The sequence below is a fragment of the Musca domestica genome, unplaced genomic scaffold (assembly GCF_030504385.1).
Source record: "Musca domestica strain aabys unplaced genomic scaffold, Musca_domestica.polishedcontigs.V.1.1 24, whole genome shotgun sequence".
NCBI lineage: Eukaryota > Metazoa > Arthropoda > Insecta > Diptera > Muscidae > Musca > Musca domestica.
Window position 1 is genome coordinate 8,234,317 of NW_026712272.1, and position 19,024 is coordinate 8,253,340.

Consider the following 19,024-nt stretch of genomic DNA (forward strand, 5'->3'; position numbering starts at 1 on the left):
CTAGCACTGACCAAAATATTGGGTTTTGCTTGATGATGTTCCCTTTGAGAGTAATCATGCGCACCAGCCAGCCAGCCAGACAGACGGATGGACGGGGACCCCTATATCGACTACAAATGTCCTGAAAGGGATTTGCTACAAAGGGACCTACACTCTGAAACCGTCATTTCAATGAGGCACGTTGGGACGTATCTGATAATATATACCCTCTGTAGGCATATTGCTGAGGGTATACATACAAAGGTCGTCAGGCCTTTTATAAGAAGACCTCGGTGATTGTTTTACAGAGAATTTTTAGGTTTTTAAAGGACCTTTTCTGGTCGGTGAGGACGCAATTTTTCTTTCCTAGAAAAACTGTTGAAGATTTCAGATTTCTTATAAAGAACCCTTAAAATATCCCCTTGCCATTAATGTTGACCTAAAAAGTATCTTCTCCAAAGAAACGATGTTAGGAAAACCTTTCTCTTTTGATAATTTTTATAAAAATCGCTTTTTGGGCTATTACTATTAACCTATGAGGATGAGAAGAAGAGAATACCACATCACTAAACTACCCTTTTATTCTTTTATAAAAAAAAGATGTCTTAAACAACATATATTCCCTCCAACGACCACTGTTCGTTTCACTTTTTGATACCTGCAAAGGAATGAGTGTATGGAAACCACTCCAAATCTAACTTCTCTCCTCACCAAAAAGGTACCTTCAACATTCATGCAACCGATATGGTGGCATCGATGGTTGTTTACAACATTTCTGGTTGTGTTGTGTGACAAAGTTGGAGGTGGTTCTGTTGGCCAAATTGTTCGCATTTTTTGTTGCTCTACTGCAGGCCAACATTAATTATGTGTGAGGGGTTGGGGGAGGAGGAGGGTGGGAGATATTTCTTTGGAACTTCTTGGCGTTGGTGCCATAAAATAGTTTCCATTTTGCCCGCCATTAGAATTGATAATGCAATTGGAAAGGTTGTTTGGCAGTGGTAAATAAATTGTGTTTAGTTGTGGGCTTTTGTGGGAATCAAAGGCCAACGTGGACTAGTCCGAACAAGTGTTGAGTGTGTTTTTCTTCACATATTTTTTTTTTAGATTAGAAAAGAAAAACAAAACCAATTTAGAGCTGGATGTCAATAACATTACAAAACTTGAGAACATTTTTTTTGTTGTCACATGCAGTATACCCGCTCCCACTCCCACCCTCACTCGGTGGGGTACTAATGGGTTAAATTGTGATTATTATTTTCAAATGATTTATAACGCCCTGTAATCGACCCATTGACCAATTTTATGGGTTAGTTGGTAACGAGTTTGTTTTTTTCTAGGTTTTATAACTCCATTATTTAGTTGTTAATTGAAAAGGCAATGGAAATAATAACAATTACCACCTTGTTATATGAGGAATGGTGGGGGGAAGGGTTGATTTCTTTATAGGGTCTACGACAAAAACCCCAGTGATGCCATAAAATATTAATAAATATAATAACTTCAATAAATCAATATAAACGATGGTATTTAAAGTAATTTATTTGTGGAATTAAATTCAGATTGGAAAGCGAAATAAGGGAGGTAGGATAAAAAACCAAAAGCCAAGAAGACCAAAAGGCCTGGATATCTTCTAAAAAGAACAGAAGGTCTTCTCATAAACAAGGGGTTTTCTTACATTTTCCATTGGAGGTCTTCTCATAGAGGAGGTCTTCATCATAGAAGACCTGGAGGTCTTTCTCATAGAATACCAGAAAGTATTCTCATGGAAGACCTGGGGGTCTTCTCATATAGGACCTGGGGGTCTTCCTTCCACGAGGTTTTCTCATAGAAGAGCTGGAGGTCTTCTCATAGAAGAGCTGGAGGTCTTCTTATAGAAGAGCTGGAGGTCTTCTCATAGAAGAGCTGGAGGTCTTCTCATAGAAGAGCTGGAGGTCTTCTCATAGAAGAGCTGAAGGTCTTCTCATAGAAGAGCTGGAGGTCTTCTTCATAGAAGACGTGGAGGTCTTCTTCATAGAAGTCCCGGAGGTCTTCTTCATAGAAGTAACGGAGGTCTTCTTCATAGAAGTCCCGGAGGTCTTCTTCATAGAAGTCCCGGAGGTCTTCTTCGTAGAAGTCCCGGAGGTCTTCTTCATAGAAGTCCCGGAGGTCTTCTTCATAGAAGTCCCGGAGGTCTTCTTCATAGAAGTCCCGGAGGTCTTCTTCATAGAAGACCCGGAGGTCTTCTTCATAGAAGACCCGGAGGTCTTCTTCATAGAAGACCCGGAGGTCTTCTTCATAGAAGACCCGGAGGTCCTCTTCATAGAAGACCCGGAGGTCTTCTTCATAGAAGACGCGGAGGTCATCTTCATAGAAGACGCGGAGGTCTTCTTCATAGAAGACCCGGAGGTCGTCTCATAGAAGAGCACGAGGTCTTCTCATAGAAGAGCACGAGGTCTTCTCATAGAAGAGCACGAGGTCTTCTCATAGAAGAGCACGAGGTCTTCTCATAGAAGAGCACGAGGTCTTCTCATAGAAGAGCACGAGGTCTTCTCATAGAAGAGCACGAGGTCTTCTCATAGAAGAGCACGAGGTCTTCTCATAGAAGAGCACGAGGTCCTCTTCATAGAAGACCCGGAGGTCTTCTTCATAGAAGACGCGGAGGTCTTCTTCATAGAAGACGCGGAGGTCTTCTTCATAGAAGACGCGGAGGTCTTCTTCATAGAAGACCCGGAGGTCTTCTCATAGAAGAGCACGAGGTCTTCTCATAGAAGAGCACGAGGTCTTCTCATAGAAGAGCACGAGGTCTTCTCATAGAAGAGCACGAGGTCTTCTCATAGAAGAGCACGAGGTCTTCTCATAGAAGAGAAGGAGGTCTTCTCATAGAAGAGCACGAGGTCTTCTCATAGAAGAGCACGAGGTCTTCTCATAGAAGAGCACGAGGTTTTCTCATAGAAGAGCACGAGGTCTTCTCATAGAAGAGCACGAGGTCTTCTCATAGAAGAGCACGAGGTCTTCTCATAGAAGAGCACGAGGTCTTCTCATAGAAGAGCACGAGGTCTTCTCATAGAAGAGCACGAGGTCTTCTCATAGAAGACCTGGAGGTCTGCTCATAGAAGAGCACGAGGTCTTCTCATAGAAGAGCACGAGGTCTTCTCATAGAAGACCCGGAGGTCTGCTCATAGAAGAGCACGAGGTCTTCTCATAGAAGACCCGGAGGTCTGCTCATAGAAGACCTGGAGGTCTGCTCATAGAAGACCTGGAGGTCTGCTCATAGAAGACCTGGAGGTCTGCTCATAGAAGACCTGGAGGTCTGCTCATAGAAAACCTGGAGGTCTGCTCACAGAAGACCTGGAGGTCTGCTCATAGAAGACCTGGACGTCTGCTTATAGAAGACCTGGACGTCTGCTTATAGAAGACCTGGAGGTCTGCTAATAGAAGACCTGGAGGTCTGCTAATAGAAGACCTGGAGATCTGCTAATTGAAGACCTGGAGGTCTGCTCATAGAAGACTTGGAGGTCTGCTAATAGAAGACCTGGATGTCTGCTCATAGAAGACCTGGAGGTCTGCTTCATGGAAGACCTGAAGGTCTTTTCCTAGAATACCTGGCGGCCTTCTTCATGGAAGACCTAGAGGTTTTCTCATAGAAGACCCGAATGACTTCTCATAGAAGGCTCGAAGGTCTTCTCATAGAAGACCCGGAGGTCTTCTTCATAGAAGACCTGGAGGTCTTCTCCTAGAATACCAGGAAGTCTTCGCAACGAAGACCAAGAAATCTTCTCATAGAAGACCAAGAGATTTTCATATAGGAGACCAGGAGGTATTTTCTTAAAAGACCAGGAGGTCTGCTCATAGAAGACAGAGAGGTTTTTTAATATAAGGCCGATAGATCTTGTTATAGTAGGCCCGGAGGTCTTCTCACAAAATACCACCAGGTCCTCTTATTCTCACCGAAGATATGTAGAATTGTTTTCTGTTCTTGATTTACAAGTTACATGAATCCCAAATCGTTGCTATGGCCTTAATAGGTTATTCTTTCATTAAAACCCGCATCAATATCTTTGCCGCATAGTTTTTAGGTTCTCAGTTTGAATTTGAAATTCAAATTAAATTTTTCTTAGGTTATGTTGAGCTAATTTGTATTCCAATTGTAGCGAACGGGAATGAATTAAATGTTCGATATGATATTGATTTTAGAATTCAAAACACATTAAAGTCACAGTGGCTTATTGAAAGGTGGCAAAGAGGGAAACAGTAAAAAAATGAATATTTATATGGCCAGACGAACGAATAAAGGTCAAACTGGGAGTGGATTGGGAGAGAAGAAAAAATGTTTTTTTTTTTTACTTTACTAATTATATTTCTTAAAATGGTAAAAATTTATATTTATAATAAAAAAATATATATAAAAAATATATATTTTACACTTGCCTACCTTCTTTAGGTTCAGGTTGGCCGAAATTGAAAGCCTTTCATTTGGCGTTGATTTTTTCTTTGTAATTAAATTCACGTTTGCCTCTGTAATTAAAAAAAACAAACAAAAATACAACAAAATTAAATAAATTTCGTTAAAAAAATATATAATAACATAAATTATTAATATAATATATAATACGATTTACAATTAATCGCCAGAGACCTTGAGTGAGGAGGCGAACGAGAGAGGCCTAACACCGTTTCATGGGTCACAACAAGTTGATGTGGTATCTCATCTCATTCGCAGGTTTTGTTGTAAATTATGTTAACATAAAAAAAAACAGGGAGCCGGTTTTTTAATTAACAACAAAAAAACAAACCGAACAAAACCAGAATGCATCTTGAGATTAACATGCAGCTAAGGTTAGACGACATAGGTGGAGATATTCTAATTAAATCTGGTTATTTTTTTTTAGAAACCATTAAAAAATTTACCATATCTAAAGATCTTAAATTTATATTTTTAAGTTAGTACTATATATCTAGTACCTCGGAATATGGCTCAGGTGCTCCCCATTCAACATCACTTTACTTTTTTGAAATTCGTTACCTACTTCAAAAATTATGGCCAACATAAAATGATACCTCAAAATATGGCTACATTTTTGAGTGAAACAACAATATGTTTCTTGAAATATCTCTGACATTTCTTCGGTCTCCATTATATAACCTCGGTCCAACAATTACTTAAAATACCACTCTTTTAAAATCTTGTAATTTCATTAAGAAATACAAACTACTTTAAAAGTTATGGTCGCTGGAAAATGTTTTCCAAAATATTTCTTAAATTTTAAAAACTTAAACTTTCTTCTTCGTTTTCCGATAACTCGGGAATTTTGTTAGTCATATGAAAATAGCTTTTCACAGTTGACTACTAAACGTTCCCATTCCATAATCATCTAATTTTATTAAAATATCCCGCTTAGTTCAAAAGTTATTGGCCTTAGAAAATGATTACTCAAATAAGTCTACAAATTGAAAAACTACTACTCATGTATAAAAATAGACGATACCTCTGATATTTCTTGAGCTATAGCAATGCAATAATATATATAAACAACTACAACCTCTCCTTCCGAAAACAAGTAATTTGATCAAAATATTCCAATAACTTCAACAGTTAGGAGTGTAAGTAATCGATTACTCAAAAAAATTACAAATTAAAAAACTTATACACTTGGATTAAACTTTACGATATCTCTGGTACTTAGTGAGCTATATCAACACAATTAATACCAGTTAGCTACTATATGCTCCTCTTTTATAATCCAATTATTTCATAAAAATATTCCTATAAACTCAAAAGTTATGAGCCTTAGAAAACGATTACTCAAATAAATCTGCAAATTGAAAATCTACTACTCATGTATAAATATATACGATATCTCTGATATTTCTTGAGCTATACCAATGCAATTAACATATATTAACAACTGCAGCCTCTCCTTCCAAAAAATAGCCGGTTCATTAAAATATTCCAATAACTTCAATAGTTAGGAGCATTAGTAACCGATTACTCAAAAAATTTACAAATCAAAAAACTTATACACATGGGTTAAACTTTACGATATCTCTAGTATTTAGTGAGCTATAAAAACAAAATGTATAACAGTTAACAATTACATGTTCCCCTTTCATAATCAAGTTAATTCATGAAAATATTCCTACAACTTCAAAATTTATGAGCCTTAGACAACGATTACTTAAATAAATCTACAAATCGAAAAATACTACTCATGTATAAATATTTACGATATTTCTGATATTTCTTGAGCTATACCAATGCAATAGATATATATTAATCACTGTAGCATCTCCTTTCAAAAACATGTTGTTTCATCAAAATATTCCAATAACTTCAAAAGGTAGGAGCGTTTGTAACCGATTACTCAAGAAATTTACAAATTAAAAAACTTTTACACTTGGGTTAAACTTTACGATATCTCTGGTGTTTAGTGAGCTATAAAAACAAAATGTATACCAGTTAGCAACTATATCGTCCTCTTTCATAATAAAATTATTTCATAAAAATATTTCTATAACTTTAAAAGTTATGAGCCTTAGAATACGATTACTCAAACAAGTCTAAAAATTGAAAAACTACAGCTCGTACATACATCTCTGCGATATCTCCGGTATTTCTAAAGCTATGCCAATACAATAGATATATATTAATCACTGTAGTCTCTCCTTCCAAAAAACAAGTTGTTTCATCAAAATATTCCTATAACTTCAATAGTTAGGAGTGTTACTAACCGATTACTCAAAAAACCTAGAAATTTAAAAACGTATACACTTGGGTTAAACTTTACGATATCTCTGGTATTTAGTAAGCTATAGCAACACAACCAATACCAGTTAACAATTATATTTTCCCCTTTCATAATCAAGTTATTTCATGAAAATGTTCCTATAACTTCCAGAGCTAGGAGCCTTAGAAAACGGTTACTCAAAAATTAAAAAAAAAATAAAAAATCATACACTCTTGTGTTAAATCTACGATATCTTTGGCATTTAGTGAGTTATAGCCACATAAATAATACCAGTTAATTCTTATTGGTTATTCTTTCAAAATTAAGTTGATCCATCCAAATATCCCTCTAACTTCAAAAGTTATGAGCCTAAGATAACAATTACTCAAAAATTGTTAGAATTTTAAAAACTTACACTATTGTGTTTTACCGGCGTTATTGTCAGGATATCTTTGATATTTTATGAGTTATGTTGGTAAAATATCTCCACATGCCTAAAGTACAGACGACATTCTTCAAAAATATCGCTCACTTTGGAAAGATATATGAATTATATTCAGAATTATGGTTATTTGAACATGGTTACTTAAAAAGTTGGTAAATGGCTATGAATAGTGTTCTTAGGCAATTTTGACAATATCTTTCGTAATTCTCGGGCTATACGGACGAAATGTATTTCGCTAGGAAGATGATATGATACTATTTAACATATAAATCAATTTCTTATTGAAAGTTAGTTACTTCACTCAGTTTAGGGCTAAAGAAAGCGATTACTCAAATCTTATTAAAATATCCCAAATAATATCACTTGTGACATTTTTGGGATATCCTGCCTATGTGAAAAGTTATGGTAAAGAAGCTCCGCATACGTAAAGTACAGATGATATTCTTCTAACATATAGTTTATTTGAAAGCAATATGTCAATTATTGTCAAAATTATGGCCATTGAAACATGGTTACTCACAATGTTGATAAAATGCAAAAAATAGTGTTCCTTGATAATTTTGACAATATCTCTTATAATTTTCAATCTATATGAACAAAATATGTATGGTTGGAAAGATGTTATGATACTCTTTCACATACAACTTACTTTCTTATTGATGATTGGTTACTTTTGTAAGTTTAGGACCAAAGAAAACGATTACTCAAACTATATTAAAATATCACAAATAATATCACTTGTGAATATTTTGTGATATCTTTGCGATTTGATGAGTTATGGTAAAATAACTCGATATACATAAAATACAGACGACATTCTTCCAAAAAATCGTTTTTTTCGAATTGATGTATTAATTACTTTCAGAGTTATGGGTATTTGAACATTGTTACTCAAAAAAGTTTGTTAAACTCCAAGATTTGCGTTGCTTGATAATTTTTACAATATCTTCCGTAATTTTCGGGCTATAAGGTCGAAATGTAGTTCGCTGGGAAGATGATATGATACGCTTTCACATATAACTCACTTTTTTATTGAAAGTTGGTTACTTCATTCAGTTTTGGGCTAAAGAAAGCGATTACTCAAACCTTATTAAAATATCCCAAATAATATCACTTGTGACATTTTTGGGATATCTTGGCTATTTGATAAGTTATGGTAAAATAGCTCCGCATACATAAAGAACAGGCGATATTCTTCTAAAATACTGCTTATTTCGAATAAATATATCAATTATTTTTAAAATTATAGCTGTTGGAACATGGTTACTCAAAAAGTTGGTAAAATGCTAAGAATAGTGTTCCTTGATAATTCCGACCATATCTCTCGTAAATTTTGGGTTATATGAATGAAATGTATATCCTTAGAAAGATGATATGATACTCTTTCACATATAACTCACTTTCTTATTGAAAATTGGTTATTTAATTCAATTTAGGGCCAAAGAAAGCGGTTACTCAAACCATATTCACATATCACAAATAATATCATTTTTGAATACATTGGGATATCTTTGCGATTTGATGAGTTATGGTAAAATAACTCAGCATGCTTATAATGAAGACGATATTCTTCCCAAATATCGTTTATTTCGAATTGATATATTAATTATTTTCAGAATTATGGGTATTTGAACATGGTTACTCAAAAAGTTAGTTAAACTCCAAGATTTGCGTTGCTTGATCATTTTGACAATATCTCTTGTAATTTTCGAGCTATATGAACAAAATATTCATCGTTGTAAAGATGATTTGATACTCTTTCCCATATTACTCACTTTCTTATTGAAAGTTGGTTTTTTCTTTCAGTTTAGGGCCCAAGAAAGCGATTACTCAAACTATATTCAAATATCACAAATAATATCACTTGTGAATATTTTGGCGATATCTTTTCAATTTGAGTAGTTATCGTAAAATAACTCAACACGCTTTTAATACAGACGATATTCTTCTAAAATATCGTTTATTTCGAAAAAAAATATATATAAATTACTTTCAGAGTTATGGGCATTTGAACATGGTTACTCAAAAAGTTCGTCAAATTCCCAGATTTGCGTTGCTTGATAATTTTGACAATATCTCTCGTAATTTTCTGGGTTATATGAACGAAATCTAAATCGATGGAAAGATGATATGAGACTCTTTCACATGCTAGTCACTTTTCTATTGAAAGTTGGTTACTTCATATAGTTTAGGGCCAAGAAGGCGATTACTCAAACCATATTCAAATATAACAAATTATGACACTTGTGAATACTTTGGGATATCTTTGCGATTTGATGAGTTATGGTAAAATAACTCAGCACGCTTCTAATACAGACAATATTCTATAAAGAAGAAATGTTCCTCTTTCCCATACAAGTCACTTTATTTTGAAAAAATGGTTCTTCAGTCTGTTGAGGCCCAAAGAAAATGGTTACTCAAACTATATTCAAATATCACAAATAATATCACTTGTGAATATTTTGGGATATCTTTGTTATTTGATGAGTTATGGTAAAATAACTCCATATAATTAACAAACAGATGACATTCTTTTAAAATATTGTTTATTCGGAAAGATATATTAATTACTTTCAGAGTTATGGGTATTTGAACATGGTTACTCAAAAAAGTTTGTTAAACTTCAAGATTTGTGTTGCCTGATAATTTTGGCAATATCTCTCGTAATTTTCGGGCTATATTAACACAATATATATCGATGGAAAGAAGAAATGATACTCTTTCACATGCAAGTCACTTTTCTAATTAAAAGTTAGTTTCTTCATTCAGTTTAGGGCCAAAGGAAACGATTACTCAAACCATTTCCATATATGACAATAATATCACTTGTGAATTTTTTGGGATATCTTGGTAATTTCATGAGTTATGGTAAAATAACTCAGCATACATAAAGTACGGACGATATTCTTCCAAAATATCGTTAATTTCGAGTTGATATATTAATTACTTTCAGAATTATGGGTATTTGAACATGGCTACTCAAAAAGTTTGTTCAACTCCAAGATTTGCGTTGCTTGATAATTTTGGCAATATCTCTGGCATTTTTGGGCAATACCGATAAAATGTGTATTTTTCATAAGTTCAGAAGTCTTCTCTTTAAAAATCATGTCAAATTATTATTATTGGATGGCTAATTCGGAAATTATGCTTCATAGAAAATGGTTACTTAAAGAAGTTATCATATTGACATATTGTTACGCTTGAAGTATTTTTATTCTAACTTGGGAATTTGATGAGATATGTTGTAGAATTTATATAAATGGAAGAATAGAGGCTTCCTTTCATAAATTATCGAAATATTTTATAAATTACGTGAACCAATTCCCATGTTATGGGCTCCTGAAGGTGAATACGAAACAAATCTGTCAAAGTTTGTATTTTTGAAATCTCCCGACAATTTTCACATAACTCTTGCATTTGAAGATCTATGTTCATTAAGTTGATCTCAATTAAAAGATCATAGACTCTTTTTTCAAACTCCAAATAATATTTCCTCGAGAAATTTTTTAAAAATATATTTTTAATTATTTTATTTACTTCAAATCTCCCCATGTTATCTGCTATGGCCACATTCACACCACATTGCATTGTGCGGTTGTTTTTATCACTTGACATTTAATTCTTCTCATTACAAATTATCAAGTTTCACATCCGCATTTTGCAAAACGTGAAAAGTACACGCTTCAAAGAGCTGGAGTTGGAGGTGGCGAAGGTGTCGGTAGCCGCTGCTGCAGCAATGGCTAGACACCCCGTAAATCATACCGGCGGAGACTATCAGTGACATCTTAACATATGAAAAAATTGCACATCTCGATGTGCATTTGTAAAATTATTTGGAAAGAGAGAGAGAGATGGAGAAAAGAGGGATCGACAGAGGGAAAGATATAATAAATTTAATTGCAAAGAATGTTCGAAGTACGAAGGGAAAAAAGAAAGTAATTATTGCGGATTGTGAAAAAGGTGACATTGAAGGTTATAGCTTTAAGAGATACGGAGAATAATGTAAGAGGATTTTTTGGACCTAGGGCCATATTTGGATCACTCAAAAAAAAGGAGAATTCTATCACTTGCCCAACTTATCTGCAATCTCAAGAATAAAATTTGAAATTTAGGCCAAAGGAAGATGAGGTCTCAATTTTCCCAGACATTCCTCGACCAAATGTGGAGACAAAGTGAAACTACAGGCCATCTTTAGATGTAATTTTCTTTCCTTGAGAAGAAAAGAAATATTTGTAAAGCCCAATGAAAACAAACCAATAAACCCCTCGCCGTATCCAACCAACCTGTCGGACAGACATTTGGCAAAACAATTGTATGATGACAATGTTTTGCAGCTTTGTTTCCAATATGGAAACTGAAAAGTCTTGAAATTGTGTTTTATTGTAGGGGTATCTTTTCTACCCTCCCGTCGCCTACCCGGGCCTCTCATCAGAGGACTGAGCGCAAACAAAAGAAGGTGTGCCAAGAATTTCAATGTTCGAAACCACATTTGAATACAAATTTATTTGTTAAAACCATAAATTATAATTGTGGAGACAATAATAGCAGAAGCAACCACAATCACGAAAACGAATGACGACTACGTCGGACGGACGGACGACAAGTAACAAAATTGCAAATCAGAAAGCTAGACTACGACAACTTCGCTGACATGTCATTAAACTTTATAAGGAAGAAGAAAACATTTTCATTTCCAAACAAATAACACTCTCTCTTTCCTTTTTGATAGAGAACACTAGGAGCTCTTAGGAAAGACACTGATGTCTTCTCAGAGAAGTCCTAGAAAAGAAATATAGATGTGAAGCTTAGGGACCCAGAAGGTCCATTCTAGACGAGCTGAAGTCAAAAAGTCTTTTCTAGACGAGCTGTAGCAAGGAAGTCTCTTTTAGACGAGCTGCTTTTAGGGAGTTCATATTAGACGAGCTGAAGCCAGGGAGTCTATTCTAGACGAGCTGAAGGCAGGGAGTCTAATCTAGACGAGCTGGAACCAGGAAGTCTATTTTAGACGAGCTGAAGTCAGGGACTCTATTTTAGACGAGCTGAAGCCAGGGAGTCTATTCTAGACGAGCTGAAGGCAGGGAGTCTAATCTAGACGAGCTGGAACCAGGAAGTCGATTTTAGACGAGCTGAAGTCAGGGAGTCTATTTTAGACGAGCTGAAGCCAGGGAGTCTATTTTCCTTCCGGTCTTCTAGAAGACCTCCTTCAGCTCTTCTATGAGAAGACCTCCTCCAAGTCTTCTGGGATAAGACCTCATCCAGGTCTTCTAGGATAAGACCTCCTCCAGGTCTTCTAGGATAAGACCTCATCCAGGCCTTCTAGGAGTAAATCTCCTCCAGGTCTTCTAGGAGAAGACATCCTCCAGGACCTTTAGGAGAAGACCTCCGAGTTTTCTATGAGAAGACCTCCGAGTTTTCTATGAGAAGACCTCCAAGTCTTCTATGAAAAGACCTCCGAGTCTTCTATGAGAAGACCTCCGAGTCTTCTATGAGAAGACCTCCGAGTCTTCTATGAGAAGACCTCCGAGTCTTCTATGAGAAGACCTCCGAGTCTTCTATGAGAAGACCTCCGAGTTTTCAATGAGAAGACCTCCGAGTTTTCTATGAAAAGACCACCGAGTCTTCTATGAGGAGACCTCCTTATGTTCTTCCATGAGAAGGCCTCCTTCTGGTATTCTATGAGGAGACATTCTTCTGGTTTTCTATGAGGAGACATCCTTCTGATCTTCTATGAGAAGACCTTCTTCAGCTCTTCTATGAGAAGACCTTCTTCAGCTCTTCTATGAGAAGACCTTCTTCAGCTCTTCTATGAGAAGACCTTCTTCAGCTCTTCTATGAGAAGACCTTCTTCAGCTCTTCTATGAGAAGACCTTCTTCAGATCTTCTATGAGAAGACCTTCTTCAGCTCTTCTATGAGAAGACCTTCTTCAGCTCTTCTATGAGAAGACCTTCTTCAGCTCTTCTATGAGAAGACCTTCTTCAGCTCTTCTATGAGAAGACCTACTTCAGCTCTTCTATGAGAAGACCTACTTCAGCTCTTCTATGAGAAGACCTACTTCAGCTCTTCTATGAGAAGACCTACTTCAGCTCTTCTATGAGAAGACCTACTTCAGCTCTTCTATGAGAAGACCTACTTCAGCTCTTCTATGAGAAGACCTACTTCAGCTCTTCTATGAGAAGACCTACTTCAGCTCTTCTATGAGAAGACCTACTTCAGCTCTTCTATGAGAAGACCTACTTCAGCTCTTCTATGAGAAGACCTTAAGCTCTTCTATGAGAAGACCTTAAGCTCTTCTATGAGAAGACCTTAAGCTCTTCTATGAGAAGACCTTAAGCTCTTCTATGAGAAGACCTTAAGCTCTTCTATGAGAAGACCTTAAGCTCTTCTATGAGAAGACCTTAAGCTCTATGAGAAGACCTTAAGCTCTTCTATGAGAAGACCTTAAGCTCTTCTATGAGAAGACCTTAAGCTCTTCTATGAGAAGACCTTAAGCTCTTCTATGAGAAGACCTTAAGCTCTTCTATGAGAAGACCTTAAGCTCTTCTGTGAGAAGACCTTCGGCTCTTCAAGGAGAAGACCTTAAGCTGTTCTAAAGAGAAGACCTTAAGCTCTTCTAAAGAGAAGACCTTAAGCTCTTCTAATGAGAAGACCTTAAGCTCTTCTAATGAGAAGACCTTAAGCTCTTCTAATGAGAAGACCTTAAGCTCTTCTAATGAGAAGACCTTAAGCTCTTCTAATGAGAAGACTTTAAGCTCTTCTGTGGGAAGATCTCCCTACTGTGGGGAGATCTTTAGCTCTACTTTGAGTGAATTTTTTGGCTCTCCTACGAGAAGTCCTTCGGAGCAGAATAATGTCTCCTTCTAAAAGAAGTATCCATAAATTATCTCCCTCCCCTGTTATGAAATCGAATGCACGTAGACCCCATTGGATTTCGCAAGCCAATTGAACAATTTATTGGCCTGTTATCGCTTTTAAGAGTGTCATGCCAGATAGCCAAGAAAAATATCACCGATTCCCAATTAAATACTCCAATAAATTATTAATAATTAGTTATTTATGAAACAATGTCACATATTTATAGTTTATTTACCTCTTCAATAATACCCCCCCAGTAAATGAAATGTTCGGAGATTTTGTTGTGACCGCGTTCCACTCGCATCGTTTATGGCAGGCGGCGGATTGGCAGCTGAAGTTGTTAGAAAAACAGAAACACTTGAACGACTAATGACTTTAAATATTTGCTCAAAAGCAAAAAAAAAAAGTGGAAAACACACCTTAAAATAATAAACAAAAATAATAACGACAGCAACAACAACACAAACAACAACAATAAAATAAACTCTGTTAAATTGAAAATTGCAACATATTTTGTAGTTGTTTGCGAAGTGGTGACAGACGGACTCTAAAAAAACATTGAATGTTTTTTGGTGGAAGTTGGACATGGAATGCAGAGTTGGTTTTCGGTTTTTTTTTTTTTGAGATTTTGTCAGACGGAAATCATAGTTCAAAGTTACTTTCCCATGAGTCTTGGTAGACCTGTGTGTTTTCCAAGCCAAACTCGTGTTTTGACCGAACGCCAAGTCCAAGAGGTTTGAATTTTGTTAGCCAACTTCCAGCTAGGCGTGTTGTTATTTATTTAACTCCAAAAAAAAAACTTGCAAATTTCAAAAAAAAAAAAAATGTCCGCAAACAAGTTGTAATGACCGGAGGACTAGCAAATAAAACTGAGCGAAAACTATTCAAAACATTTTTGCACCGGCCAAAACGCCATAGTTAATAACTAACAATTTGCCATAAAATTAAATTTTGTGAATGTTGTAAAGGCAGGCGGAGATCTTGAGATTCGCACAACCAACCAACCAACAATTCGATTGCGTCAACAAAAATGTTGAAGTTTTTTTGCCGACTGTTTTTTATTGGAGTGCGTAAAAAAACTGAAATTTTTGCCAAAGGTTAAATGGGTCAACGCAGATATGGCCAGCAACATGGGAGTTACATAAAGAGTTTCTCTTTACATAGACTATAATTACGTGGAGAATTCAGCTTTTTATACAAAAACAACTCCAAGGAGGACCAAATATGTCATACCTTCATACCATTACAAAGAAGAACAGTGGTCTCTTTGAAGACCAGAAACCCTCCATTTGGAAGACTAGAAGCTGTACCAACAGAAGGGCACAAGACAATAGGGTATTTAAAAAAAAATACAGAGGATCGCCTCTTAGACAGCCAACATATTTTTTATCAAGAGAAGATAACGTCCTCTCCTAGAAGACCAAAAGATCTTCTTCCAGGAGGTCTTTTCCTAGAAGAACACAAGGTCATCTCCTAGAAGGATCGAACGTCTTTTTATAAAAGAGCTGAATGAAGAGCCGAAGGTCTACTCGTGGAAGAGTAAAGGCTCTTTTCCTAAAAGAGGTGAAGGTCTTCTACTGGAAGAGCAGAAGGTTTTCTTCTGGAAGAGCAGAAGGTTTACTTCTGGAACAGCTTAAAGTCTTCTCCTGGAAGAGCTTAAGGTCTTCTCATTTGAAGAGCTGAAGGTCTTCTCACTAGAAGACCTGAAGGTCTTCTCACTAAAAGAGCTGAAGGTCTTCTCACTAGAAGAGCCGAAGGTCTTCTCATAGAAGAGCTGAAGGTCTCTCCTCATAGAAGAGCTGAAGGTCTCTTCTCATATAAGAGCTGAAGTTCTCTTCTCATAGAAGAGCTGAAGGTCTCTTCTCATAGAAGAGCTGAAGGTCTCTTCTCATAGAAGAGCTGAAGGTCTCTTCTCATAGAAGAGCTGAAGGTCTCTTCTTATAGAAGAGCTGAAGGTCTTCTTATAGAAGAGCCGAAGGTCTTCTTATAGAAGAGCAGAAGGTCTTCTTATAGAAAAGCAGGTCTTTTTATGGAAGAGCCGAAGGTCTTTCTATAGAAGAGCCGAAGGTCTTCTTATAGAAGAAACGAAGGTCTTCTTATAGAAGAACCGAAGGTCTTCTTATAAAAGAACCGAAGGTCTTCTCATTAAGAGAGCTGAAGGTCTTATTATAGAAGAAGAAAAGGTTTTCTCATTAGAAGAACAAAAGGTCCCCGAAGTGCAGAAGGCCTGAAGGTCTTCTCATTAGTGCAGAAGGTCTTCTTCCAGAAAATCAAAAGTTCTTCTCATTTGAAGAGCTGAAGTTCTTTTTCTAGGAGAATTGTAAACCTAGAGGCCTTCTTCTAGAAAGCGTAGAGGTCTTCTTCCAGAAGATTTTCCTAGAAGACTTTGAAGTTTTCTCCTAGAAGGCCGAGAGGTCTTCTTATAGAGTATCTGCAGGATTTCTAGTCTTTTTGTATAAGTCCTGGAGATTTTCTTTTTAAAGACTTGGAGTTCTTCTCCCAAAATTACTTAGAGCTCCTCCCCATAGAACACCTAGAGGTCTTCTCTTGGATGATCTGGAGATCTTCTGCTAGAAGAACTGGAGGTATTCTCATAGAAGACCAGAAGAAAGTCTTATCATAGAGAGGCTGAAGAACTTTCCATAGAAAACGTTGAGCTAATTTATAGTATATTCCATGGGCTAATAATTTAATCCATTAACCTCAGCCTTGATTTCAGTAAGTAAGTCTCAAACCTTCTGCAATCCTCAATCATGCAAAGGCATCATTTTCCTTTGAAACAAATTTTTCAAACACCAAACAACAACAAACACTTTATAATCCCAATTACCTTTTAGCAAAACGGGACAATGTCAAATAATGATGATTGTAGCCATATAAAATTCAGGGTTAATGGCCCAGACAATTGACCCGCCTATCATCGACATTGATGGCAAATAATTTCGCAACCTAACCATTGACCTGCACTTGGTTTCGTTTTTCGTTTTTTTTTTTTTTGCATATTCATGTTCAAAATTATAACTGTAAAAAATTACAATTTAAATTTTTTTAATACAATTTTAATGGAGCTACTTAAAAATGTTTGTCACACTCACAGCCGTTAATTTTTTTTTTTTAATAATTCCAAAGTCTTTTGTTCGGGGTCTTTAAGCAGGCTGAGTAAAGTAGTGGACAAGGTCAAAGGCGGCCGTTAGTCAATAATATATATTTTTAGAAAAATATTACAGTCAGATCACTTGGAGGAGGGATCACTTGGTGGAGGAATAAATGACTCAAAACTTGGAAATTAAATAAAAAATGCTTTAGAGATTCTGGGAAGTAGTTAACAATAAAGTTAAAAATATTGTAAGAGACGGCTTCTGGAGATTTTTTCTAGACTACTTTTCCAGCCTGGAGAAATCTTCAATTCAATAGGTTTTCAATGTGTAAAGCAGCAAAGACTTAGGAATCAACCCAAAAAAAAAAAACAATTAAAAAAGCTGTAAGTTCGGCCGGTCCGAACTTTTAATACCCTCCACGATTTTGGTAAAAAATTTGGCAATTTTCAAAAAAAAAAAAAATCCGTTAAAAATTCTATGAAAATCTTAAAAATTCCGAATGTGGCCGTCATATTAGGGTCTATACGACGACATGGACCTGCATAGGCAACGTTTGTCACAAGCTATTACAATATTCAAATGCGAAACTTGAAAAAACAATCTGTTTATAATGTAGCTAAAATCATCAAAACACCGAATATAGGGAGGTACCATGGGGGTTTTAAAACGTGGACCTACACAGACAATTTTCTGTCATAGGCTGTAGTATCCATTACGAACTTCAAATGCGAAATTTGAAAGAATTCCGGTAAATAATGTAGCTTAAATCACCAAAATACCGAAAAACGGAGGTACCGTTATATGTGGGATATACGAAGACGTGGACCTACATGGTTCATTTTCTGTCTTAAGCGGTAGTATCCATTACTAACTTCAAATGCGAAATTTGAAACAATTCCGGTAAATAATGTCGCTAAAATCATCAAAATACCCCATATCGGCAGGTACCTTTATAAGGGGGCTATACGACGAAGTGGATCTGCACAGACAATTTTCTGGCATAGGCTGTAGTATCCATAACGAACTTCAAATACCAAATTTGAAATAGTTTCGGTAAATAATGTCGCTAAAATCATTAAAATACCCAATATCGGGAGGTACCGTTATATGGGGGCTATACGAAGACGTGGACCTGCACAGACAATTTTCTGTCATAGGCTCCAGTATCCATTACGAACTTCAAATGCGAAATTTAAAACAATTCCGGTAAAAAATGTCGCTAAAATCATCAAAATACCGAAAAAGGTAGATACCGTTATATGGGAGATATACGAACACGTGGACCTACATGGCTCATTTTCCGTCTTAGGATTTAGTATTCATTACGAACTTCAAATACCACATTTGCAATAGTTCCGGTAAATAATGTCGCTAAATTCATCAAAATACCGAATATCGGGAGGTACCGTTATATGGGGGCTTTACGAAGACGTGGACCTGCACAGACAATTTTCTGTCATAGGTTGCAGTATTCATTACGAACTTCAAATATCAAATTTGCAAGAATTCCTGTAAATAATGTCGCTAAAATCAACAAAGTACCGCATATCGAGAGGTACCGTTATATGGGGACTATACGAAGACGTGGACCTGCACAAACAATTTTGTCTTATGCTGCAGCATTCATTACGAACATCAAATACCAAATTTGAAACAGTTCCGGTAAATAATGTCGCTAAAATCACAAAAATACCGGATATCGGGAGGTATCGTTATATGGGGGGAAATACGAATACGTGGACCTGCATAGACATATGCTGTAGTACCCATTACGAACCTCAAATACCAAATTTGAAACAGTTCCGGTAAATAATGTCTCTATTTTTTTCAAAATACCGAATATCGGGAGGTACCGTTATAAGGGGGCTACACGAAGACATGGACCTGCACAGACAATTTTCTGTCATAGTCTGTAGTACCCATTACCCACTTCAAATTCAAAATT

General features: G+C 36.2%; 1 protein-coding gene across 1 annotated transcript in view; it reads right to left on the bottom strand.

The window, feature by feature from the left end:
* LOC101888854 (uncharacterized) overlaps positions 1-19,024 on the bottom strand; it is a 91,143-nt gene that overhangs the window by 55,872 nt on the left and 16,247 nt on the right. Inside the window, exon 2 of the mRNA XM_059123242.1 lies at positions 4,391-4,473. The gene's annotated coding sequence lies outside the window, so the exon portion shown is untranslated. The remainder of the gene's footprint in view (positions 1-4,390; positions 4,474-19,024) is intronic.